The following is a 27,977-nucleotide window of genomic DNA, read 5'->3' on the forward strand; positions in this document are numbered from 1 at the left end:
CTTTCAATGAATCACAGGCTCAACTTCTGGTTTGAAGTTAACAGCAATTTCATTAGATTTGACTGCAAAAAAACACCTTGGCATGATTTAATGTTATAAATTATGAACTATTCAAATTGCTCACTGAAAACATATTATTTAAAGATGTGCTTTAAACATAAGAAAATGTAAGTAAGCTGTATATTTAATGGGTTATACATTTCTTTTCCAGGAGGCAATTTCACATTGGGAATTATCACACTAACTTTTCCGCAGGATCTAGTGGTATGAGCAGGGGAATCGAAGTTGGTAGGTACAAGACAGGCAGTATGTGGTCCTGAGAAAGACATTTCACTTCTGCATTGTTTTTTCACCTGTAAAATAGGGAGCAGGGGAAGAGTAATGAAGCTCTCCTGGGGTCTGCACGAAGTTAATGTTTGTAAAACACTTTGAGGGTTGCAAATGAAAAAGGTGTTAGAGAAGTGTTATAACTTCAGTTATTTCTAATTATTTTTTTTCAAGCAGGGGTCAGATCCTCAAATTTGGCTTTTATAGGGATTGTAAATCTGCCCTCATGGGGCAATTAGTGGGAATTCCCACACACTGTAAAGATGCTTTTCTATTTATTTCTGCTGCAGCTTGGACATCCAGCTCCATTTTTTACTTGAAAATTTAATAAAGACATATGATGGAGGTAAAGAATTGAAAACTTCGTAAGAAAACCAGAGTTTCTCCATTCTTGCCTAAACCAACCTCCCAGTGTATCCATCATACTGGTTGCTCTAGCCAGCACTGTAGATCATTTGTTCTTTTTGCATTAAAAGCCCTAAATCATCCATTTCCATTGTTGTTTCTTAACTCCTTAAACTAATAATTGGCACTAACAACTTTAACACCTGCTGCCTTCTTACTTGACTTTGATTCGTGTAGACCAACCGGTAAAAACATTAAATGTTTTTAACATCACCCACTGCTAGTCTTGCAGGCTCCAGCAATCATTTCCTTTCATGACTCTCCCATAAGCAGAATTTTCATCTTAAATGTTCTGCATCTCTGAAGCCAAATTGCTGCCCATGACATCTTCTGTTAATGGATATGAAATTTAATTTCACTTAAAAAATACCTCTAGAACACTTGTTTTTGTTCACATTTATCTAAATATGAGGTTTGGAGCATGCAAAAATTTTTTTTTTAATCATGAGAGATCAGACATTAATCTGAGTGGTTATCCAGCAGTCATAAAAATTGTATCAGGACAAGACTGTGCCATGAAGATCCTCCTAATAACAGGAATATGGGTTCACTGGCCCCTGTGATGTCTACTGCAATGCTGAATCTTCATCCTTCCCCTGGTTCCTCCTTGTTATGGTTTGTTATGGTTACTGGGGGCCTGGGGACCTGGCAGCATTCTGTGTAGTCCAGGATTTTGCCTGGTCAAGAAATATCTGCTCCCTGTAGACGAGTCAATTCTAGCTCATATTCCCCTCCAAAGGAAAGCTACTGGTACATTATTTAAAAAAAATAAAAGTCTCCTGTGCTTGATTAGTGCTGGCTGTCATAAAACCCAGACTGCTGGGTCATATGCTTTGAGTATGACACCTCTTTTTTTCTCACAGTCATAAAAAGCCTTTCAGAGAGGCAAATTTAATAGCAAAACATCATTGAAACATGGGCTAACTCCCATTGTGTCATTGTAACCTCTGTCTCTGGGAGTTATTAGCTAGGGTGACAGGCTTTGCACTTATTTATTCTTCCACTGGCAGTGAGAACATCAGAGTGCAAAGGTCCCTATGGGACCGCTCATTCTCATTCCTAATTGGGGTATTTAATAGTTTCTATCACAGGCCTTTTAAGGTTGAATGTGAACTGTGTCCTATTAGCCAGAAGACACTGTTCAGCAAATTGACAGCTAAATCTTTTAGAACAATATTGTTATTTTTTACTATCCTAAGGCTTCTGGGTGAGAAAAAGGGAGAAATAATTGCTTAGTACTGGGAGAGGCTCAGGCACAAGTTAGAATTCATCTCTATCTATTAAAGTAGAAAAATTTCTATGTTGCATATCCAGTAGAATAACCAAAAATTAGATTAGTACTTAAAGAAACAAATGTCCTCTTTTCTGTAATTGGTTCCTGCTTGGAAGAAACCTCTCAGCACATTCTGTGAATGTATTTCAGTCTAATCTACCATCCAGGTGTTTCAGCCTGGAAACACCTTAGTGATTGAATTCTCCCCCTGCAGTACTTGGTCTCCAGGGGACTTCCTCACCCTGGCACTAAACCTAACCAGGTACACCTTGTAGTCTCAGAGTTCAAAGCTCACTCCCATTCAGTGTATTGCCAGAATCTAAGAGGGGTAATGTTTTTACAAGATTTTTTGTTTTCAAGGATGCTGGCTTTTTGTTCCGATATGAAATATGCTGGAAGACCAAAGTGAGAGGCTTCAAGTCCTCAGAAGTCCCCCACACATTACCTGCCTGATGCTGTTCAACAAATAGCTAAGACTTAAAGTTCAAATTAAATAGGACTTTACTGATGTGTTTTACTGAAACATGATTTACAAAAAGAAAATATATGAAAGAAGCTCATGCTTCTGTCTGCTTCTTTTTGATGAGTAAAGCTTGAGAAATATCTATTTCCATCATCTGGCATTGTCACAGTCAATCACATAACAAGCATGTGCAGACACTATCTCAGATATCAATCTATTTTTGCTGGGTGTCTTCCTTATAACTCCCATAAAAGCTTTGCAAAGCCCAAGTTGCCAGCCTGCAAGGTGCTCTGTGCTGGTATTTCCACCAGATATTCTCTGGACAATATAGGGTACATAAAGATAATGCATTAAGGTGAGAGGAAAAAAGTTACAGACATTCTGAAAAACACAGGGTATTCAAGTTATGGTTTGAAAGTACAGTAAATCAGAGCTATCCTATAGTCAGCACAGCGTATTCCCTCTTCTGACATATATTCTACCACAGCAGTAACATCCAACCAATCACCACTATTTTTATTGTATTGCTTTTATTTGCCAGTGCATTGTACCAGATTTCGTAGTGTTTCTCAAACAGGTCAGGATATAGATGTCTGATAAAGCAGAGAAGTCATGTGGAAAGATCTGGTTATTAATTTTGAAGAAGAATATATGCACATGGCAGGAACAGCCAAACAAGTGGATGGCCTTAGGAAAAGAGGACATGTGGAGAGCCAAACCTTGACTGTGGTAAACATATAATCTGCATACAGGTCAGCAAGATCTGAAGTTAATTCTAATTAACTTCAAGGGGGAATGGGTTAGTTGTGAGTCTAGAAGGCCATGATTTAAGAACTCGTGCTATTGTACAGCTGCTCCTATGTGAGGGAACACACAGACTAGCTTTATGTACATCCTCTTACTCCACTTCATATATCACCTCTTACTCATCAAGCACTCCAGAGAGACTGTACTCTTGCAGCTTTGTGGAAAAGAATATGAGAAAACTGGTACCCAAGCAAATTCCTGAAATATGTTCTTACATTAAAAAAAAAAATTCTCTTGTCTTGTTCAGCTCCTGTCTATAAATCTTCTTTCCTTGGCAGGGTTATTAAGAATAACTGGCTGAAGCAGCACTGTTCTTAGCTGAGATTCTTGTTGTCCTACGAACCTGTCAGCCAAGTTACAGGAGTAAGTATAGAGAATCAATAGTCTTTTTGGCAAAGAGAAAGAGCTGACATTGATTCTTCCAACTCTGGCAGCTGCCTTTCATACTGTGCCCTTCAATGTGTGGTCAAGGCCTGTCTGTGGTCCTGTTGCAACCTTGTAAGGTGTTCAGCATAGGAGGAAAAAGGAGAGTCTAATAGAATCACATCTTCCCTAACTTCCACAAGTTAAGGACTGGGTGAGTTCGACAGAGCTTCAGAAGCATAGACAGGACTGGGTGAAAAGGCTCCTCTCACTCCTCCCTGTCGTGGATATTCGATCATCTGGCAATGTTCTGTGAGTGCCCTCAGTGGACTTCTGGAGAAGTCTTCTGTCATAATTCAATATGTCTGACTAGATAATAAGATATGGTCCAGAAACTACCATTAAATTAATAACTGTTGACTACAGTAACAGGCTATGTTACAGACATACAAAAGCTTGAACTTGCAAATGAGCCAGGTTACTGAGATTTAACACAGGCAAAACCAGAAAGGTTTTTATCCACATTATGATAATAACACTTAGAAGGCGGAGTCATGATATAGTTCCTTTTCCCCCCCATACTTTCCTATCACTGTTTCTTAAAAACAGGAAGTAATACCATGTTTGGCTGATGTTGCCTTGCACACCTTTTGGGTATTTGCTTTTTCTCAACTCAACTGTTTTTTGAAATGCTGTGCACCTCTGCAAGAGCCCAGTCAGAGGTGGGAAGAGGATTTATTTTGTAATGATTATTCTGAATCCTAAATACCACCTAGTAAAACAATCACTCATAATTGGACTTCTTTAAGCATTTTTTGTTTTACATCTTTAATTCATTAACCTTGGTATTGTCGGCATGTTGCCACAATCAAATACGACTTATTCCATGTTGTGCAGTAGAGCCAAGGGCAGATCTCACACTGGGCTGTTCTCTAATGGACCTGGAGCGCCTGTTAAATGTAACAGCATCCTAAATATAGGCATCTAGCAAGGGGAGAGGATGTACATGCTGGAGATGACCTGGTATACATCCAGGTGCTGAGCTGGGCAAACCTAGTCCTTTAATCGCAGTTTCATCAATATCTGACAAATTTTTTAAAGCCCAAACTGATTTCACCCTTGAGCTACAGCTAAACTAGAATTCCTACAGGGCTGTTTCAATTTTGCTTACTTGGATGCTGTTCTTGGAGGAGAGAACTGACATATAGGCTTTGCTCAACATCTGCGGTACTTTTCAAACCACAGATAATCAGTGGATAATGCAAAATGATATAATTTGCATCAGAAAGATAACTGAAAAGCCTCTTACACATATTAGTGGGCATAATTTAGCCCTTTGATGTTAGAATAACAAAAGAATATTAAGGGCAAGTTCTGCTTTGTGCATATGTGCTGATAGAAGAGCTGAAGCCAATGACATCCTGCAGATTTCTGCCACCTTTTCTCATGTTGACCTGCCTGTGGCCAGCTCCCAAAGGTTCCTGTAGAGCAACATGTGATACAAAAAGCCAGAGGCCCAGCTGTTTGGAAATGATAACTTCCTCAACTTAGGGAGTCAAAAGACCTGCTAAAGCCAAGCATCCTCACCAGCGCTGCAAAAGGAAGTGATAAAAAGCACCCTGAGAAACTTCTTTTTAATCTTGTTATAAGTAAGAATAATTGAACAACCCAAAGTGTCATAAGCAATTTGTGTCTATGTGACAGACAACAGACCTGTTTTTCAAGGTGATGATTACACTGACTTCCCAGCAGAAGCTCAATCAAATCTGTGGTTATATGGTTTCCTTCCAAACTGGAAAACACAGCAGTGCTGGTGTTATCTTATAATGCTTTTGTGGGTATGAATTTATCGCATGCCTCCTAGTTGGGCTTTCCTTCAGTGGTCGTGTCAGTCCAGAGCCCAGCAGCAGGACCATCCCATCTCAGCTGGACATGTTGGCTTGCTTCAGTCCTGACTTTCTGCCTGATTTGGTCAAAGCAAATACCATACTCCACAGCATTTAGGCCACTTAATAGTTTTTAGGAGCCATCATTTCCAGTATTATCTATGCTCAGGAGAAAGCATGGTGGGAGAAAAGTGCTATATCTTGTAGTCTGTGGTGTGTTAAAGGAAAATAAAGTCAGTTACTGCCATGTGTGCAAACAGAAGAACAACCCTTAGCACTTTCAGCTCAATAAATCATGGTTTTAGTATAACTTCTGCACCTTCTCTACAACCCATATTCCAAGAGATCACTGAAGAACCAGTGATCAGCTATTACTCTTCAAAGACAAAAGATTAATTCTGTTTAAAAACATAAAAAGCATTTGTGTTTCTTAAAACCCCACAAGGGTAAGATGCTAGATTTTACTGGTAAATCTGAATGTTATAGGAATCAACAAGACCTTCTGTTACCGAAGATATTTTTTTCCAGAACTCCAGGTTTTGTCCATCCTCTTAACAATGTCATTTTATTACAGCATGTGAACCAAAACACTCTGCTAATAGTAAGGCCTATTGCTTTTCCTGCTTAGTACCCATTTGACACCTATCTATTGACTTCATCTTGGTGCATGGTCAGAGCTGCCCTTAGGTATTCTTTACCTTTTATTTGTATCAATTAATATTCCAAACTGCCTATCAGCTATCAAACTTTCATCTAGAGGCTTAATGATATTTTATTGCTAGTGATTTGCTCAATTCAGGCTATTAACAAACAATGAGTGTTTTGATGAAAAATAATGCAGGTATTTTTCATTATAAATAATGGATCTAAGTTGGACTTCTCCCACTTATCAGATTATTGCTGAGCTATGCCAGTATGCACAAAATCAACCCCCCAGTCTTCTGACATCAGAGACTGATGTAATTTCCATGGATTTAGTAGATCTGTCTGCAAGTGTAAATTCACTGAATGAAGTGGCTCCTCCTGCTCTTGTTGAACTAACTGGGAAATACCCTAAATCAACAGGATCATGATCCGGTCAGCTAGGGAGTGTCTGTTTATAGATAAACCGATTCTTCTCCTATTTCATGTGTTCAGAACTTCTCAAACTCCTCTGACTTCAAAGTAACTATTCTGGATTTACAGCTGTGCAAATGAGAGGAGAATCAGACTCGAGAGAGAGAAAGAGTGGTCACTAAGCTGATTTGTGGATTTCCTTGGGTGAGAAAAGGAAGTACAGACAGTGGTGTTGGGGATTTTTTTCTTCCCCCCCAACAAGTATTTGTTTACAACCTATGTTTGCTTTATTATTGGTTTTCAATAATATACCTCAACATTTTTTTTCCATGTGCTAAAAATATAGCTGGTTTTAATATTCCTAGCACTGGCTTATAAAAACCTGTAAGTACAAAGCCCTAAGTCAGTAGCAAAAGTCCCCTTCTGTCTCAAGAGGAATGACTGATGCATATGAAAACTGGAAAGCTGGCACAAATGTTGTTCTCAAGCATATAATGAAAACATCTCCAAAGAATATATTGGGGGTAGGAGAAAGCTGGAGGAGATCAAAGATCCTGCTGTGGCTGGGTGGCTGCTGCTGCAGCAACTATGCCATAGGAGCCTGGGTACAGTTTTATCTGTTGTCTCTGGCCAAACTAGGAGGCTTCCTCCATGGCTTGCATGGGAGCCTTGTGCACAAAGAGAAACGCACGCACACACAGAGCCCTCTCCGTGCACTAGGGAACAACACAACACTTCTTAAAACAAATATATACTCCTAAACATTTCTTTTTAGCAATAATCAGGGATAAAGTTTACTTTCCTGGATAGGCCTCTCTTATTAGAAAGAACATATGAAAAAAAGGGAATGCGGCTCTTCCTATCTCAACCACCCTCCCTTTCCTGTGCTTAGGAAAACAGGACAGCAACAGAGAGCAAAGACTCATGTGCTCACTGAGCCTGGGAACCCAATGGTGTGGTTTTCCTTTGTTACTTCTTTCCATAATAGTTGTGATTATTGGTACAAATCACTTTACTTCATTGTGCTCATCCTCCCTTATTTCTAGAGTAATAACTCACGCAGGAAAGGTCAATAAGGAAAGCATCAATGCCTGGTGGTAGGTATCACCTATCACTACCATAGATTGATAAATTGCATGCAAATCCTGACTTCTTTAAATGACGTGGGCTTAACTAGACATAGGGTGTGGAGGTTTCTTGCTTGTTCATGCCTACGGGGTGCACTTACATATTATGGGGAGAGTGATCTTGAAAAGTCAGGTCATTCTGCTATCTTAGTACTTCATCTTGTGCGTTTTGATGGTCTTTTGCCGACTCGTCTCAAGTAACACTGCAGCCTGACTGCAGTCCCAGAGTCCCTTCAAGGGAATTTAGAGTTTGTTCAGAGCTTTCCTTTCTTGCAAAAGCTAATATGAGTAATATAGGCTGGACTGCAACTGATGTATTTTGACGTATCTTCTTTAATCACCAGGGACCTACACTGACTTGGCCTGGTGACCAAACTAATTTAATTTACCTGATAACAGCATATTCACTTCCTTGGGGTGTAAGAGAGGTAAATACATAGCTCTGCTCCCAGGGAGCTGAAGCAGTATTGTGAGCCCACAGGTTCAGTAAACTGTGGACCAAAGAGTGAAACAAATTGGTAAGGGAGTTTTGTGTGAGTTTTTTTTGTTGTGTTGCTGGGGGCTCTTTTGTTTTGGTTTTGTGCTTATTTTTATTTTGTTCCCCCTACCCATCCTCCCATTGGTTTGGGACATGAAGCAACTGAGGTTGTAGTTGCTATTCCACTGAATAATTAATAGCTATTTCTGAGTTGGGTATTTTATTATTTATCAAAAAACATCACTTCATCAGAGCTAAGGAGTCTTTTAAAAATCTATTGCTTTTGAGAAAGCCTGCACTGGTGGAATTTGTTGCAGAGTGTAACAAGAACAAATTCCTGAACTGCAGCTGCTTCAGAGACAAGGTTCCCAGTCGGTCTAAAGGCTATTTAACTTTGTTCACATCGCCAGTGGCCTTGGGAAACAGGTATTATCCCAGCAAGGTTACTGCTGCTGGTTCTGTTGAAATATCTCAGAGATGGAAAAATAGGGTTGAGGATGCAGGGACAAGGAGGGAGACACATGGCAAACGCTCGCAGCAGTTTCAGCGCATATTACTCCCTAGGCAGCACCAGCAGGGCTTGCTCAGGTTGTAACAGGAAAGCTTTGGTAGTCCCATTACACCAGCAGAGCGCAGGAGAACAAGGACAGACTCTCCCTCAGACTTGTGCTCTCTGTCCTTGGCCTGGAGACCCCCTGTTTGGGTGCAGCTTGTGGTGAGACATTTTGTCTGCTGATTGACTCAACATGCCGATCCCTCTGTACTGCTTAACAGGTGTCATGGCCCCTGGGAGAAAATAACTTGCTCTTCAGTCTTAGAGATACTCCTACTTAATAAGTGGAAATATGTCTCCTCAGCCCTGCTGTCTGTCTCTGACTGCAAAGCAAGGTGGAATGCTCCCTTCTGCCTGCTGGCTCCATGACTTGTGTGCCAGCGGCCAGACCACTGATGCTCTGCAAATGAATGTAACATGCAGGGACATCACTGAGTCCAGGGAGGAAAGGATGGCACTGCTCACTGAAGGGCTTCAGAAATACAGTAAGTCAACTTTTAGTACACTGCAGTATTGTTTAACTGGCAATATTTCTCTGCAAATGGATAGACCAGGCAGTTCTAGAGGCAATGGTGAGCCTGTAAATTGCTTGTATGCTTTTGCAGAATGGTTCACTGCTCTTTTATGGACAAAAATGTACTTTCTGCAGTAGCTCTCAGTCAGTGCTTCTGAGAGCTTTAACATGGTAGTGTCTAATGTCTGATTATTCCCACAGATTAATCAGGCCCCCTCTCCCTTCAGTTTTTGTTCTGGAGTCCCTAAATACATTTTGGTTTTACTTTGGATCTATTCTTTGAGTTTGGTTGGTTGGTTTTTTTTCTTTTCATTTCATTTTGCAGCATTGAGCACTGTTGAAATAATCCTTTCCCATGTTGTTCCCGTGCTCTGTGTGTTTTAAATTATTCCATGCAGCTTCATATTTGTTCAAACAGAAATGCTTAAAATCCATGGCAAGGGGTGTTGTTGCAGGGGTAATCACCCTCCCGCGGAGATGAGAAGTACAAGGTGTAAATGAGTACCTCTGCTCCTAGAGGCAGTGTTAGCCAGCAACAGCCACGCTCCAGGAGCTGTATTAGAGGTATTGTGGAATGTCTTGTTTTTCCATATAAATCACTCAAATAAATTATCATGATGGCTGGAAACTGCTGGCTGATGCTAAAATGTCTTAAATGAAGACACAAAAATAAATCTTTTAAGCACTTACCATCATGACATAATCCATTAGTCCATTATTATTTAATTACTGGCAAGGGGCAGTGTCAGGGAGTGGAGCAGGGGGATTGCCAAAGGACTTTATCCTTTACACAGGAGGCAACCAGAGCATGGATTGAAGGCAAGCTGAGGTCACTACAATTTCAATAGGATCTGAAGGATCCTGGCATGTCTGCCCTGACATGCGAGGGTACCCAAGGTGGCTTTAACTAGCCTGCTAGGGCAAACTTGCCACCTCGCAGACTCCTGTGGAAGCTGTTTTTGCTGCTGCTTTGCCAGCTCCTAGTGTCACTGTCTCGGGAGATCTGGCCTTCTTCCCCCTTCACATCACAGGGCAGCTGTCAGCCTCATCTGTATGGGTGAGGCTTCATCTGGATCTGTCCCCTGAAGTGCATGGTGACTTCGGTCTACTTGGGCCTGAGATGCATGTTTTACTTTTTATACTTTTTAACTTAATTTTTACTTAATTTTTTTTTTAATGTATGGAAAAATAGCTCTTCCTGATTCTCATCCTTTATCCTGGAGATGGTAAAAAGGGTGTTGAAAGACACTGGGAAGGCTTGGATGCTGCTAGTTCAAAACAAGAGTAATAGGGCACATGTAGGGAAGGAGATCTGCTGTGCTTTAGACGACCTCTTCAAGCTTGTTGCCTAAGATAAAAAACCAAGCTATGGGCAACATGGCAAAACGATTGTGTTCAAAATGCTCCAAAGTCTGGATCTTCCAGGTGTGGACCCTGTCTGTGGGCTCACACAGAACTCAATACTTGGCACACCTGGTTGTGACTCACAATTTACGGCTGATAAAATTACACAGGAAGGCATATTCTGTGATTCATGTGCAAGACTGCATCCACTGCACTTACTCTTGCAAATCAGCCACAGGCAGTGCATGATCGGAAGCACTCTCACTGACAGCAGTGTGCATGGGCCCTGCTGACACCTCTCTAGAGCCACCTCTTCCAGACAGTTCACCATCCGCGATCCCCATGGCACAGGAGAGGGTGGTACTGTCAGCTCTGCATCACCCACAACTACTTTATCTGGATTGTGGATTAGCTGCTGCATAGAGAGAGACACAAAAAGCTAGCGAGGTGCCTGCTGGACCTGCTCAGGTACCTGTGGCACAGCCTGCAGCAGGCTTTCCCCCTTTTCCCTTTGCTGAAGCACTCCAGAACTGCACTCATGACCCCAGACCAGCGATTGGCAAGCCTGGCAGAGGAAGGAGAAGGGCTAGTACACTGTAGACAGGGTCCTGGAGAGGAGGCTGGCCATGGGCTGAAGTGTGCTGGCATATTAGAGCAGCCATGGCAAGTGTGAAGAGGTAGTAGTGGGTCTGAAATAACTGCAGTTTTCACAGCAGTAAGGTCTGGTGAGGCACACTTTGAGCATCAGAAGTGTTTTGGAGGTAGAGAGCCTGGTATCTGGGACCAAGGGTGGATTAGGTGCCATCAACCTCCACTACTTGCTGCCAATGATGGTAACAGTGTTAGGCCAGTCCAGGGTTCATCTGTAGACAGATTTCTGCTATACACCATGGCCATCTGTAACTTCTCTGGACCTGGCATCTCTTCTCCCTTGTTTTCTTTCCATTCTTCAGTACTTTCCCTACTGGAAAGAGGTCTGGATTGGGCCAGGTTCAGATGGAAAGGGAAGAGGGAAAATCTCTAAGGTCATATAATTTATAAGGTCAGAGCTTCTTGTGCCAAACCGAGCTCCTGCCACTAGTATTACAAGAAACTCCATGCACCTTTATAGGCTGCCATGGAGGAGACAAGTTTTTGTCACAGAGAGCTCTGTGTAGCAAGCTGGAAGCACACGTCACACTACACATTTGGAGTGGAGATGCCCTTGTATTAACTAAAAATATGTGTATAAAGTGTGTAACTTGTGGCCTTTGTGTAAGGCTGCTCTGCACAGGCAGGGACAATTTTCTTGCCATGTAAGCCACAGGTAAGCTTCTGTGCCCAAAAGCTGTATGGGGACATGTCCAAGTCCACCACCGGGATAAGGAGATGATGGAGCTGAAAGACTTATTTACATTAAAAAGTATGCAGATGGAAAGACTGTTGGAAGTAAGAGCCACTCTTTCCTGGGAATTGCAGCAACTGATGTGCCTATCAATACACACACATGTTTGCAAAAATCCTCTCCTCTCCCCCAACATCTGAAAAGTTCTTATTTTACCTGTATTATCTGTATTATCTGCACTAATCAGTCTGTCATGCCTTCCTCTGTTTGCATAAGGTGATGGATGAACAGAGTGAGAGATGCAGCTCATCAAGCCCCCTGCCCTGCCTCAGGGCTGGGACCCTCAGGGAGTTTTGGCACAGACTGAGGTGGGGGGCTCACAGGCACAGCCACACTCTGCCCCTCAGCTGTGCTCTCCCCCTTGCCAGCCTGGCTGGGCACCAGGGGTCCTGGATTAATCCCTTGGATGCAGCTCACTGCCCCAAACATTGCATCCAGAGGTGCCACTCTGCGTGAGTTCATTGAAATAGTTTTTATTCTCTCATAATGGCAGTGCAAACGAGGTCAGACTGATCCCAAGTACCTTCCTGTTTGATGTGCAAAATGAAACAGGAGAGCTCAGGATTATGCACTGAAAAATGGCGCCTCCTTGTATTTAAATGAAGTAGGGTGCATGAATTCATTATGATCTGAAAGCTCTTCAAACACCGCCTAAGTAGGTACAACAGCTTCAGATGAGCCTCAGGACTAGTTGCTAATGCATATACTTGAGAAAGTTTCCTGGTTTTTTTTTTCCCTGTGTCTACTTACAGCCACAGAGCTCCAGCTTGAAAAGAGCATCCATGCAAAAGGAGGTCCACTAAAAGAAGCCGAAAGCTGTAAAAATATCTTCAGTGTAATTTGACTCTCAGCTGCAGGTCTGCAATTCTCAGGACTTCCCTTCCACTATGTAGAGAGGAAACAAACTCTGCCTTGGCACAGACAGTAGTAGCAATAATGAAAACAATATTTTTTAGCAATGAGCAGACATTTCTGTATTGCATAGAAAATAATATCATTTTTATAGTATCAATATTTTAAAGGTTCTGCCCTGTGTCCTGTGGTGGCTGCCTCCTCCAGCCAGCCCTACTGCCATCAGCAGCCTGAGGCACAGGATGCCTTGGTGTTGGTCACAGCTGAGCAAGATAGATAGTGCAACTGCCTACCCCTGATCGCTCATGTGCATTTTCTTACCCTGAATGAGCAAACCCCCTATTTCCCTCCCTTCTTAGGACCAAGACCCTGGGAAGTGAAGTCCTTTCAAGTTCTGTTTTCAAGGGCAGCTCAGCTGACTGCACATCCCCAGACACAGGCGGAGCATGTTTTAAAGACAGTTCTTCACTTCTGAGAGAAAAAGGTCATGAATATCAGTCACTCTCAAATTCAAAAGGCTGCTTCATCCTAATCAGGGAGGTGAAATGTCGCTGGCTGTTCTCTGCAGCCAGTGCTTTGCCCTGAGAATATCAGAGATGCTCAGTGTTATCAAAGACACCCCTACATGCCCAAACAAAAGGAGATGACTAGCTGACCAACAGCCCCCACTGCCTGGCACCAGGACCCTTACCGTAAGTCTTGCTGAGCTGGACACCAGGCAAAGGTGTGCTCATGTCACAGTGCAGTGGAAATCACTGAAGCTGAAAGACCAAGAGATGGGGGAATAAGGGACATACCTCAGGCCCTGTCCCTATCCATAATGCAAACAGTAAATCACTGCTGCCATGCTGGCAAAAGCTGAGCTGTCACATTGGAACAATACAAATAGAATGAGAAAGAGCCAGAGAGCAATTGAACTGCCTTTCATCAGCAGCCAAGGGTTTACAAAAACCTACCACTTGGGTCTCCCAAATGGTGGTGACTGGATCAACTTCAAGTTTAAAATTGCAGTTTTTCCAATCGTTTCTCAAAGTTCAGTATCTTCCTCCTGTGTTGTGGGGGTGTAACCATAGCTTTAGCTTTAGAAAGGACTTGACTGTCTTGGAAAGATAGGGGTAAGTTTAAAGATAATGCCTAGTTGTGCAACTGGATGGGACTCAGGAGACCCAGAAAAAGAGAATTAGAGAAAAGATAGCTGTTTTCTGCTCTCCTCTTTCCAACCACTATTACATTTGTCTTCGCTGATGAAGTTGGGAGTCAACCATTCCCTCCACGGTCATGCTTCACCCTCCTCAGCAACCATTAACTGTCTCCTTTGAAAAGGATTTCCAACCAGGAGAATACAGCATCCCCTGGGACTCCTACCTCCTAGACCTCAAAACACCACTAAATGGAACAGATGAAAACAAGGACATCAAAAAGGAAAAAGACTCTGCTTCCCTCCTGAACAGGCATCATGAGACAAGCTGTAACTGAGAGTCAGCCCGTACCTGAGAGCCAGCCCTCACATCAGTGTGCACAGCAGGAGAGGGCAGTAGTGCTGCTGAGACCTGGGCAAGGCTGAGAGCTCAGATATGCACAGTGTCTATAGTGATCCAGAGGCAAACAGCATTTTGCTTTCATCACTGTCCAAGAGCATCCTCAGGGTAACGCTATTTCCCCACACAACCAGAAACTTGAGAGACATGAGGATCCTAGTGCTCCCCTGGGTGGCCTACAGCCCCAGGATGGACTGTACCATGTCTATGCCCCAGCAATAGGTAGGGACTGAAAATGGACCCAGCGCTTACACCAGGGGCACAGAGGCATGAGGAAGAGATAAAGGTGCTCTAACATGTGTCCACTCATGCTGCCAGGCTCTCCAAAATTGCAGCTGCACACCAGTATGTGACTGCTAAGCACAACCAGGTAACTCAGCATTTGGAGGGCTCTGGCAGAGGGTTTCAAGAAGACAATTTCAGTTATGTCCTCAGGATAATCTTCACTTACTTTCAGTTTTATCTGTCACGAACTTTGGTTCCAAATCGGCATGGGTGTAAATCACTTTCTTCCCTTCATCTGGGAACAGGGAAGAAGTAAATCACAAGCCAGCGGATGTGGTCTTTCTGCACAGAGTTTTTTGTTTTAGTTAAACTCTGGAGATGTTCTTGAACTTCTTGCATTTTCCAGGCATTTAAAGGCACCATGAATTACAATGTAATTGAAAAATGGGCCTGTTTCATAGAAATGAAGTGTAACCAATAGCCCTGGTCTGCTGACTTAATAAAGAAGCTTAACATTATTATAACTATATTAATAACAAGGCCAGCTAGCCATTAGCAAGAGGAGTTCATTCATTGCATCTCTCTGACACTTTCCAGCTTGCTTTTTCATGGTAAATGAGTGCTGCTTGTGTTCATTTTCTATTCAGATAATTCCCTTTAGCAAGATAAATATAGGGGTGAGATATCCTACTTTACTTCTAAATAAGAGCTGTTAGCAAGATGATGATAGAAATGATGTGAATCTATGACAGAGGAAAATATAAAGAGGAGAAGGAATGATACAGAAAGCAGTCCTGGTGCAGAAGAGCAGAGGAGGATGAGGAGGAGGAACCTAAAGCCCTAATCCAGAGCAGTCCAAGATCTTTTAACAACTCACCCCAAGCTAAAAGACACTTGCTAATGGACAGAAGCACTGAAGGGCCTGAAACAGAGACAGACAGATGAACTCGCTGGAAGCTTGTTGTGTTTAGCTTTATAGCAAGCTCCTAACTGAATCAATATGAGCCACTTATATTCCCACTGGTCCTTCATTCTGCTTCACAATCTTGTTTTGAATAAACGTCTCAGCATTTCAGAGACATGTCAGCTTGGATGTATTTCATTGACCAGTTGCACTTAATATAATCTGCTTGATATAACACTGTGAAGGATCTGTTCCATTTTCTTTGTCACACCAGCAGATAAGGTGTACTCAACAGGTTAGCCAACCTACCCAAAAAATCTCTCTGCTAAAGACTAGGTATTACCAGCTCAGCAAAGACATCAGTTTTGTGCTAAAGAAGGGAAGCCAGTTGATGCAATCTTTTTGGATTTCAGTAAAGCTTTCGATACTGTCTCTCACAGGATCCTTCTGGATAAACACATCATGAAGTGAGTGAGCAATTGGCTCATGGGTCGAGCACAGAGGGTAATAGTGAATGGGGAAACATCAGACTGGTGACCTGTCACTAGTGGGGTTCTGCAGGGCTCCATCTTAAGCCCCGTGCTCTTCAACATCTTCATAAGTTACTTCAATGCAGGACTGGGAGGGATACTAAGCAAGTTTGCAGATGACACAAAACTTGGAGGAGCTGCTGACTCCCTCAAAGGCAGGGAGGCCCTGCAGAGAGACCTCGACAAATCACAGGACTGGGCAATCATCAAATAGCTGAAGTTCAACAAGGGGAACTACCAGATTCTGCACTTGGGATGGGGCAACCCTGGACAGACTGGGGAATGAGATGCTGGAAAGCAGTGCCGTGGAAAGGGACCTGGGGGTCCTGGTTGATGGCAAGTTGAATATGAGTCAGCAGTGCCCTGGCAGCCAGGAGGGCCAACTGTGTCCTGGGGGGCATCAGGCAAAGGATCGCCAGCTGGTCAAGGGAGGGGATTGTCCCGCTTTGCTCTGCACTGGTGTGGCCTCATCTTGAATATTGGGGCAGTTTTGGGTGCCACAATATAAGAAAGATATTAAGCTATTGGAGAGTGTCCAAAGGAGGGCAACGAAGATGGTGAAGGGTCTTGAGGGGAAGCTGTATGAGGAGTGGCTGAGGTCACGTGGTCTGTTCAGCCTGCAGAAGAGGAGACTGAGGTGAGACTTCATTGTGGTCTTCAACTTCCTTGTAGGGGAAGATGGGAGGCAGGCACTGATCTCTTCTCTGTGGTGACCAGTGACAGGGCCCAAGGGAATGGCCTGAAGTTGTGTCAGAGGAGGTTTAAGTTGGATATTAGAAAAAAGTTCTTCACCCAGAGTGTGGCTGGGCACTGGAACAGGCTCCCCAGCCTGTCAGGTGGTGACAGCACCAAGCCTGACAGAGTTCAAAAAGCATTTAGCTGATACTCTCAGGCACATGGTGTGACTCTTGAGGATGGTTCTGTGCACGGCTAAGGGTTGGACTCAATGATTCTTGTGGGTCCCTTCCAACTCGGCATAATCTGTGACTCTGTGAAAGCTGCTCCAGTGTTAGATGTTTCTTTCTGGGCTGCAGGACTTCATCGCATCTCCTCTTGCTCTGTTCACCTGTTCCATGGCTACCAACCAACCTTTGTACGTAATCAGTCAGAACTGTTGTTTAGTTACCATTACAAATTTAAACTGAGTTTGAAGCTTGGTGCCTGTTTCAGACCTAAAGAATGACTTCTGTATTCAAAAGTCTACTTGTTTTTTCCAACTATTTTAGTTGCACTGATAGAACTAATTTCTACACCCCTTTGTCTTGCTTCTATCTGCCTGTAGTAGAACAGCGTGAAGTCTGGCAAAAGGCAGTTTTTAAGGCAAATCTATTCAGCTTCTGATGTGTAAAATGCAGATGTAACTAAACAAAGTGCAGCCTTCTTTTGTGTCAAATACACAGCAATCAGAATTTATTTTTTTCTACAAGCCTTCCTGGAAATGGATTATCTAAATCTTCTGTCTGCAAATCAATATTCCCACTACCAAGCAATCTCTCCAGAGCCAACAAGCATTCACACTTAGTGCTTACCACAGTTGCTAAACACTAGGCTGATATGTCTTTTGTACTGGTGATTAGGGCTGCCTGCACACTGCAAGCAGGGTTTGTAAATATTTGTGAAAACCCCTGAATGCTGCTGGGTTCATCCATGTTTCTGATCCATACAGGAGTTACCTTCACAGATATTTCTAGAAAATCCTCTCTTCCCCCCGTGAAATTGTTGGAGAAATAGATTTTCATGACTGAAGTTCAGCCTGTACAGAAGAGTAAAGCAAAGGACAATGAAGCCCTGGCATGTTGAGGCTTCTGTGTACCTACAGTTGCAGAAATAATGCTGAGTGGTTGATGGGCATGCTTGTGCATTAAAATACAAAAACAATTTTAGAAAGAAATTCTTCTGAATTAGTTCAATTTTCAGTTGTTCACTTTGTTAACTTTAAAATTGTTTTACTGTGGTTTTCTTTATATTTACTTCTTTTTTTTTGTAACAGCTATTCCTGGGAAGCATATTCAGATAACAAAATTAGAGTCAGTCCAGTGGTAACAATACGCTATAAAGGTTTTAAAAAGCCACCGTTAAACAAAAATAAACAAGCAAACAAACAGATGATAGTGCTGATCGTTTTGTAGGGCCAGTTAATTTTTTTCTTACAAAAACTTTGTGAAAAGGGGATGTTTCATTCACAGCATTTGGACCAGGTCTGCCATGACATTTTCAAACTCCACTTACTCCCTGTGCAGCTGGTTTGCTGCATTCACCCTGTGGTGGCTGGCTGCACTGGCCTGGATGTAATCTTGTTTGCATAGGCAGTCACACACAAAACGAAGAATTACTCTACTGTATGAACAGGGTATTCATTACTTGCTACATCTCATTTTAAAGGTTTGGTTCACCCAGTCAAGAAAACACGATACAATGTGACACAGATGAACTGACATAAAATGAATTAACCCATTAGCTGAAACGTGGGTTACCTAAATGGTCCAGGAAATCATGAATGGATAATTAATGATTAATTCTTAGAAAGAAAAAAACAAAAGCTTTATTTTAGTCTCAAGGAGTTTCTGACCGGTATGCTTGCACAAATATGAACTAAGGTAATAGCAAGAAGAGAAGGAAAAGACTAATGCATCTGCATCAAGCCAGTGAGGCTACCATGCCAGAAGCCCTTCTGGTACGCAACCAAGCCTGTCCTAAAGGTGGCAAAACCCCTACGTGTTCAGGGATAGTTTTATTCCTAGGTGTTGTAAGATCACATCAGGCCAATTCAGCTCATACAATAAGCTTTGCCAAACTCTTGACAGATCACTCCTTCCCTCAAAACAAATTTAGCAGCATCTCCAGTTTGGTCTGCCAAGTTCCTTGCACTGGTAAAGACCCTGCACAGAGAACACGGTCTGGTCCATGGTATAGCACAGTGGGCCACCCCTATTTGAACAAATCCTACCTGACCACAGAGGTGGGACGCTCATGATTATGTGCTGCTTTTCTTAGTAAGCATCTGGATGTGATGGCACAAAACACCAGGTGTGTTCAAAACCATGGAATGATCTTCTCTGTCAGAAAGCTTTGGTCAGCTTTGTCCTTAGAGTGACATTACAGAATGACATTTGAAATCTTAAAACAAACTAGATTAATAATAGCAAATCCCTATAAACTATGAGTAATTCAAATTCCTGAATATCATGACAAATTCCATGGAAGAAAAATATTCTTCTGAGAAAGTATCTCCACCTGCAGACTGCTTTTACCAAGCTACTGAAGTGAACAACTGGTCTAGTGCTACTGTCTGGTCTCTTCTCAACACTTCCACACCTGGAAGAATGGCTGATAAAATTCCCTCCATTCTGCCAGAGTTCTCCAAACCTTAAATTGTATAGAGAGATGCACATTGTTTCATTGATATTACTTATAGATTTCTATTTTCTTTATTTTTAGCAAAAGTTGTATCATTGCATAAGCATCTTTCTCTCTTGAAGTAATTGTTTTAAAACTCTGCTGAAGTCCAGCTGCAGAGAAAGACAGGTTTGTAAGAGTGTATATGTGTTTGGAAGGAAATTTGACAGCTTGTGAGTTATCTAGGTTTGAAAACCTGACAACTGGATTGTAATGTTTGAAATTAATATTGCTGGTTTAATTACCAAATAAATCTTTGTATATATTCAGGGAGCTGATGAGGTACTTCTTTTTGTGGACAATATACCTCCTGCTTTCCTCACCTTTCATTATTTATACCTGCCTGATAATATACCCCTGATGTTCTTGGTATCCATTTATTTGGAAAAAGGGAAAGGTTACTTTCCATAATAGCTTTCTCATGCCACGTAAGATAGATTGTAAAATGACTGCTTTTTGGCTGGGGAAAAAAAGGAAAATTTCTCTATTGTCGCAAATCACTGTCTGTATTTTACAATACTATATCTCTCTGAGCAGCTGCAGTTTAGTGCAGGGATTGCCCTTCTTCAGCAACATGAATGTGTCCTTAAACAGCTGGAGATAAGCACATTCAGAGCCTTACTGAGAACACACCATCACATTTCCATTGGTAATGAGCGAAACATCTACAGTACTTTCCATTTGAAATGAGCTTTACTGTAAGCTAAAGATACCAGCAACCAAGAAAAAATATCATGTCAGGTGGGCAGCAGTCTCCTGGAAGCATGGTGGCTCTTGCCCTTACACATTAGCAATAAAATTCATCCCTGTGATATCTCCAGTAAACACAGATGCTTACTTGCACCTACAAGGGAAGTTTTTCTCATTCTTGGATTTATTATGGAGATGATTTTGAAACAAAGAAAGGTGCAAGACTGTAAACAGCAGGGTACTACATGATAAGGAGATCTAAGAATTACACAGTTGCAGATAACTGTATGGTTTGGGATTTTTTTTTCCTCTCATTTGCTCAAGTTGTGGTTCCTACGTTTGCATGGTAACTCTGTCAAGGACTGCAAGAGACAAAATACTATGCAGCAACAGTGCATGAGCACAGGCTGCGTTTGATGTTTCTGCTATAGGATAAGGGTTCATGACAGAGTTGGGATCCAAACATCTCCCCAGATCAGAGGGTTTCTGAGTTGCCCCCTCAGGTCACACACAGGCTCCTGTGGACAGCTGTGGCATTGCTCAGGCTCACAGAGCTCCTGTTTTGGGCACAGAAAGAGGAGTCCCCTCAGCCACAGCTGGGCTGTCAGCATAAGACAGGCTGGGTTTGAGCCCCCAGGGATAGAGAAAGGACTTCATGCTCACCTGCCCCAAATTTACCCTTTATGCAGAAGTAAAGAAAAAGATGACTTAGACATTATGGTGCTCTCCTGTTCCTAGGCCATTTTGGTATGAAAAGCTGAATTTGCTTTATTTCACACTGACTGCAGCAATGTTGGTAACTGCCAAAGAGCTTGCTGAGCAATAATGATGGCTCCTACCTCTTCCTTGCTCTGACAGCCTCCCATGTGGAAATGGGGCTGGCTGGCTGCAGCCACATTGCTGAGTCAAGACCCCAAAATGATTCTTACTAAAGGGAATTCTAACATGAGGCATCTTTCCCTCTGTTTTTCCATGCTGAAGCAGTAGCAAACCCACCCTCCACTCAGTTCCTTTTGTAAATGTACCTGTTGTGTTTGACTCACTGAGACAGATGTAGTGACCCTACAGCCAAATTTTTGGCTACACAGCCAACTCTCACAAATGTTACTGGCCATTTTTCCTTTGATGGAACTGCAGCACTGGGACTTGGCTGTGGGCTAACCATGCTCTCTGGTTAGCTTTTCAGGTCAGCTTTTCGGGTCAGCTGATATAGGAATATGCACCATTAACCCCCTCTTCAACAATAAAGTTCCCCAATCCCTCCATATGGGATCAGCCTTCACAGAGGTGTGCAACAGGGCCAGTTCTTCTAGGTGAAGCCTTTGTTTTCTTTCTTGTGTTAAACTATTCTTGGTGCCCCATTACACAGGGGTCTCCAGAGCCAGAGAGACACCCTGCAGTAGAGAGGAGACAGGTTGATGGTACATTTTGTATTTGTGACTCCATGAGATATATGTGAGGTAATAAAGCTCTATCTGAATTTACATGAACAAGACACCCACTGAAATGCTTCAGCATTTTAAAAAAATCCTGATTAAAAAGTTGGCCTTCACTTCTGGCTCCAAGCAGGCAAGGAGTGCAAATAAAAAATCGCCTCTCTCCTCTCACTCTTCTATTGGGAGAATTTTGCATAAATTAAAATTAATGCATTTTTTCAACTAGGTCAGTGGAATGTAAATGTTCTGTTCCAGGGAGGATTATACATGGTAACTCAGTTAAGGGACGCACAGCACAGATCAATCCCGCTGCATTTATCAAAGCTGAGCTGTTTGGAACAGAAAGCAACCAAAGTTTTCCTACCAAAAACACTTCATTGCAGTATCAGAAGGCTCATGAGACTTAGCATGAGTATTTGTCTCACTCCTGGGAAATCTCAAAGTCTTTCACTTTTGTCTCTATGTCAGATATGTCCTCAAATGTGGTCATGAAATCTGTGTGATAAAATGGGACAGCAGAAACATCCCCATCTCAGTGGTTTTTAGCTCCAGTGGGAAAATGCCTCCCTGTATTTGCAAACCAGGCAATGCAACATGAGACTCAGTAGCAAGTTGAGCAAAATTGAATTTGTGCTGCCCCAGGAGCTTGTCTGCTCCTGCTGTCAGGCCCGCATCTGGTTGCTGCCAGTTGCGTGCTGCCCTCAACAACTGCCTACTTTGTTTATGTTTTAGACCCCACAGTCAGCCTAGATGCAGACACTGTGCCAACTGAGCTAGTGCATCTGAGCCCCTGGTGGAGTCTGCAAACAAGCAAATAAGAAGACATATCATTTTATATCTCTCTCTCTGGCTTGGATTTTCTCCTGCACCACAAATCTGCAAGCACACACACACTCAAGTGTATAGAAATGAATGGCCACCCTGATTTCCTGCCATGCTGGAGAGAGGCTTCAGAGGTAAGCAGGCATGTTGCTGCTTTCAGAACTCGACTGGGACTTTTGTTTTGATGGGCTCAGTACTGTATATTCTGGTGTAAGAAAAGATACTGTAACTGAGACCATACTACAACAACAACTGAAACAAAATCTTCACAAAAAAATAAAGTATTTTTTTCATGATGGGTGACACTTTGCATTACGTTAGCTCCCTAGAACAACCTCATTTTAAAAAAAATATCATAACTAAATCTTTCTGAGCTGCAGACGTCCTTTTATGAGGATCAGAACAAAATTGCTATCAATGCAGAATAGGCCCAAACAAACTTGTAAGTAGTACGCGGAAGGAAATGGGACCTTGTTTTTCACATGGTTCTAGTACACACGCCCCCGCCGCATGGGTGTGTGGGGGCGTCCCGGGAGCGTATTACTCTGCTCTCCATTGCTGGCAAAATCTTGGCAAGAATACTCCTGAACAGACTAATACCCGCTATAGCAGAAGAAATTCTACCTGAAAGTCAGTGTGGCTTCAGAGCCAACAGGAGCACCACAGACATGATATTTGTTCTCAGACAACTGCAAGAGAAGTGTAGGGAACAGAACAAAGGTCTCTATGTAACCTTTGTCGACCTCACCAAGGCTTTCGATACTGTGAGCAGAAAAGGTCTTTGGCAGATTTTGGAACGTTTAGGTTGTCCCCCCAAGTTCCTTAAAATGATCATCTCACTTCATGAGGATCAGCACGGCCAAGTCAGATATGGCAACACACTTTCTGAGCCCTTTCTAATAAAGAATGGCGTGAAACAAGGCTGCGTTCTCGCTCCTACCTTATTCACAGTCTTTTTCAGCATGATGCTCCAAAGGGCCACGGCAGACCTCGATGATCAGGACGGTATCTACATTCGATATCGTACTGATGGAAGCCTATTCAACCTAAGGCGACTGAAGGCCCACACTAAGACCCTAAACCATCTTGTCCGGGAGCTGCTTTATGCTGATGACGCTGCCCTTGTTGCCCACACAGAAGCAGCTCTGCAGCGTTTAACATCCTGCTTCGCAGAGGCTGCTGAGCTCTTTGGGCTGGAAGTCAGCTTAAAGAAGACTGAAGTTCTCCATCAACCTGCACCTCAGGAAGTCCTCCATCATCCCCACATCACCATCGGCCAGTCAGAACTCAAATCAGTCCAACAGTTTAATTACCTAGGCAGCCTCATCTCCTCAGATGGTAAGATCGACGGGGAGATAGACAATAGGTTAGCAAAGGCATATAGTGCCTTTGGAAAGCTCCATAAAAGAGTCTGGCGTAATAAACACTTGAAGAAAAGTACCAAGATCAGTGTTTACAGAGCCATAGTGCTGTCTACTCTTTTATATGGTTCCGAATCATGGGTCATCTACCGCCACCACCTGCGTCTCCTAGAACGCTTCCATCAACGCTGCCTCCGCACAATCCTAAACATCCACTGGTCAGACTACGTGACCAATACATCTGTTCTTGAACAGGCAGCAATCACAAGTATTGAGGCCATGCTACTGAGAACGCAACTGCGATGGGCAGGGCACGTCTCCAGGATGAAGGACCACCGCCTCCCTAAGATCCTGCTCTATGGTGAACTTGCCACTGGCTGTCGCAAGAGGGGAGCTCCGAAGAAAAGATACAAGGACTCCCTGAAGCAACAACTCAGCCTCGGGCATATTGATCACCATAACTGGTCTACTCTGGCCTCTAATCGGGAGGCCTGGAGACAGACCATTTATAACGCTGCTGATGCTTTTGAGAAAGCACGCAGGATCACTCTTGAGGAGAAAAGACAACGCAGAAAGAATCGTGCCTTGGAGAATATACCATCTAAGGAGTCTTTCTGCTGTGTCTTCTGCAACCGGACGTGTCTATCTCGTATTGGCCTTTTTAGCCACCAACGCGCTTGCAAGAAACGTGGGTAGAGTCCTTCCCAAATCTTCGTTCGCGAAGCCTAGCCATGATGATGATGAGTACACACATTCCTTGCCTCTCACTGCATAATCATACCCAGGATGTATTTTCCCATTCCTTCAAATAAAAAATGCTCCTGTGAATAAGATGAAAAGTCTCTATACAGCGATCTGCACCTGATACCCTCTTCTGGTTTTTGACAATCAATAGTTTCAGGAGTCCCTGAGCTATAGGTTGAAGGTGGATTTTTCATCCTAACAGTGGTCCTATATGGCATGACTTCGTCTAAGTCTTACTTAAACACATTTGTGCAACAACAAGTTGCTGTTTTGGCAACAACTCCCATGATTTAATGCATCATGTGGAAAATTTCTTCCTTATGGTTTAAATCTATTGTAGGATAATTCAATTTGTTATCCCTAATTCTTGTATCAGAGAAATACAAATTAACCTTGGTCTGTTTACCTTCTCCATGCCATTGGTGATTTTATACACTTACATCTAGTCACCTCAGGTAGTTTTCTTTCCAAGTTGAAAAGGTCTAATTTAGTCTTTCCTGAAAAATAAACTGTTACAAAACTCTGACCATCCTTGTTACCTGTTCTATATCTTTTCTAAAATTATTAGCTCAGTGCTGGAACACTATTTTCTGTTCTGTTTTATTGTGTTCTCTCATTTAGCAATTCCTACTATCCAATTTGCCTTTTGACTGTTGCAGGGCAGTAAGTGATGTTTTCAGAAACCTCAATTTCAGTTACCCAAGATCTTTCTTGAGTGTTGCTATCTAGAGACTGTCACTGCAGATGTATAAGTAGAGTTATTTTTTCCCTAAGTGCCTTACTTTGCACTTGTCAATACTGAATTTCATCTGGCACTTCACTGTCAGTTGGTATTATAAGCTCCTTCTGCAAAAGTCAGCTTTAGCTTTGATTATTATGAATAATTTTGTATCATCTGCAAACTTCACCAGTATTCACCCGCTTTGCCATGCCCCATATAGAGATGGTGAACAGCATCGATCCCAGCATAAGCCCTTGGACACCCCTTTTGTAAACCTACCACCAATCCAGAGGAAATGTTGCTATATTTATTCTGTTATTCATACAGCTCCCTATCACATTACTCACCTTTGTTCCTTGAGGTGGTGGCTGGTGTAAGTTCTGCTTTGGTAGCTCAGAAATTTCATATTTGCTTTTTCAGCACACTTAGTTGAATGCTACCTTGTCCTTGTTGTTTTATCCAGGTGAATTTATCCAAAAGGGTCTGCTTTTCAGAGGCTGGCTGTGCTTCTCTTTGTCCAAAGATGTTCCACCTTGCCATCAAAGCTTCAGCTCTGGGAATAATGCAGATGTAATCACTTGTTTATCAGAAAATGTAAACCTTTTGTATTTTCCAGCAAAACTAATCCTTAAAAGAAGGGTCCTGTACATCTAGGTTAAGCTCTTAGACTGAGGGGGATTTCTCGATCAGCTCAGGCCTGAGGACTCCCTCAGTATCCAACATTTAAGTTCTATCAGTTGCAACTGGACAATTGTTTCAAATATATTGCATTGTAAACCCGGACTGCTGGAATTAGCATTCTGTTGAGCATTGAACACAGTGGAGTAGTGTCTTTCGCATTGTCCAAAAAAAGTGGGTTAGGGAGAACTGATTGCTGCTAATCAAAGGTTAATGTAGTAGAGTCCATATAAATAAGAATATGTTGACATCTTTAGAGTGCACATAAGCTCGTGCTCATGTATTCCTCTGAACTGGAATCTACAGCAGAACACATATATGCTCATACTTCTTCCTGTCAGTGAGAAGGAGATCTGGCAGGACCGCAAGTTGCATTTTCACCCTTCCTTTTCCCATTTACTCTCAGTGCAGGTAGCTCTATAGTCTACAGATCTTTGTCTGACAAGCAGATGCAGATGCAGAGCTCTGTTTTAGTCAGGCTCGCAAACTGTAAGTCTCCTCTAGTTTACTTTGCGTCACTCCTATCTGATAGAACAAACAGCAGTCACTAAGCTGAGGATTGCCAAAGCTATGCCAAAGTATTGCTTGTACCACTCTTTGCTGTCCTTGAGCCTAGCTTCAGATTATACTTCCATGAAGAAAACAATATAAATTGTGCTAAGTATTTCAGGTATAAAAGCCTCCTCAGACATAAAAGTTTCATCAGATATAAAAGTCTATTAATTTCATTGCCAAGGTGCAAATCACACTGCAAGCAATAGACATTTAAGCTACTCTCAGAAATACCTACAAATACTTCTCATTCACCATGAGCCACTGATTAGAGAATTTTGTGAGTGAGGCACTACTTAAAAGCACTATCCATCTGGATTAATTTCCCTGGTCCCCCATGATGGATCAGACCATGCTCTCCAATACCACTATCTCTCATGTGATGCTCTGCTCGCGCCTGGCAGCTTGATGCACAGATCTAGCTTGTGCAACAGTGACAGACTTTCCTATGTACCACATTCACTGGGGGCAGGAAGAAAAGAAGAAAAATTACAAACTTGGCATCAGACTTGGAAAAATTGGTTTGGCCACCCAATTTGGGCAATATATTCTTATTGTTATTTGTCATGAGCAATTACACGTTATTTTTTTCTTTATTAGCATTCTCTCTTCAAAAGATGATTGAAGAGATTGTGTTAAGGCAAATAAACTTTTTTTTTTTTTTACTTCAGTATACTGGTGTTCAAAGTAGTTTACATTCTGCAGGAGCACATACCAAACCCTGCTGCCTCCTGTCAGCACCCACCATAGAATCCCAGTGGACATAAACACTGTAATACCCCAGAAAAGCAGAGTGCTAATGTGCTCCAAGTACCCAGCTCTTGTGTTTTTAATGGAAAACTCATGGTGGAACCTAATTTGGCACCTGTAAAAATCCATGCCCAGTTAAAATTTGGCTTCCGTGGGCGTACCAAGCCCAGAGCTTCTAGAGCAAATACTGAGCTCCAGCAGAGACTGATTCTGATCACTAATGCCTCGATCAATATTGGCTTTATGATTTCCTTGATTTCTTCACTGCAATATGTGCTGCAGACCCTATTTTCCTCAGAAAATCTTACCGATGCTTTACAAATGGAGGATTGGTCCTGAAGATTTGGATTCAAGCGCCTGGAAGGCTCTGAGGACGCTCAGGCAGCATTGAACTGAGGGAGCTCTAAGGCTGTCCTGGGTTTTGCTCAGGCATCCTTGAACCTTTTGCCCGTGCAAGGGACTCCTGGATACAGAGGCTCGTTTGTTTCCCTGCGATGGTTTTTCCTGCTCTCCCGGTGCGCAGCGTTTTAGCAGCAGCAGCGCAGTGTGGGGAGATGAGAGCAACTCCCGAACGCACCCCTCAGCACCGTGTGAAAGGGGATAAGGGGAGAAGAGAGGGAGGGGATTTGTTATAAATAAGTTAACCCCTGATGTTGGCCTTTCTGGTCGGAGTAAAGGCTGCAGCTTACCGGGGCCGGGAGCAGCGCTGGGGGAGAGGGAGGGAAGGAAGAAGGCAGGAAAGGAGGAAAGGAAGCAGGGAAGGAGAAAAGGAAGGAAGGAAAGAAGGAGGGAGAGAGG

General features: G+C 42.7%; 1 long non-coding RNA gene across 2 annotated transcripts; it reads right to left on the reverse strand.

The window, feature by feature from the left end:
* Positions 1–181: 181 nt before the first annotated feature.
* On the reverse strand, positions 182–27,970 carry LOC113963092. 2 transcript variants are annotated; one of them, XR_003532638.1, is made up of 3 exons: positions 27,488–27,970; positions 25,547–25,752; positions 182–353 (listed from the first exon to the last, which is right to left on the reverse strand). It is a non-coding gene; the product is annotated as an uncharacterized LOC113963092 (long non-coding RNA). The 2 variants fall into 2 exon arrangements; XR_003532637.1 differs by lacking the exon at positions 182–353 and adding an exon at positions 21,945–22,046.
* Positions 27,971–27,977: the final 7 nt, after the last annotated feature.

This window comes from Neopelma chrysocephalum, unplaced genomic scaffold (assembly GCF_003984885.1).
Source record: "Neopelma chrysocephalum unplaced genomic scaffold, ASM398488v2 Primary Assembly neopelma1_24, whole genome shotgun sequence".
NCBI lineage: Eukaryota > Metazoa > Chordata > Aves > Passeriformes > Pipridae > Neopelma > Neopelma chrysocephalum.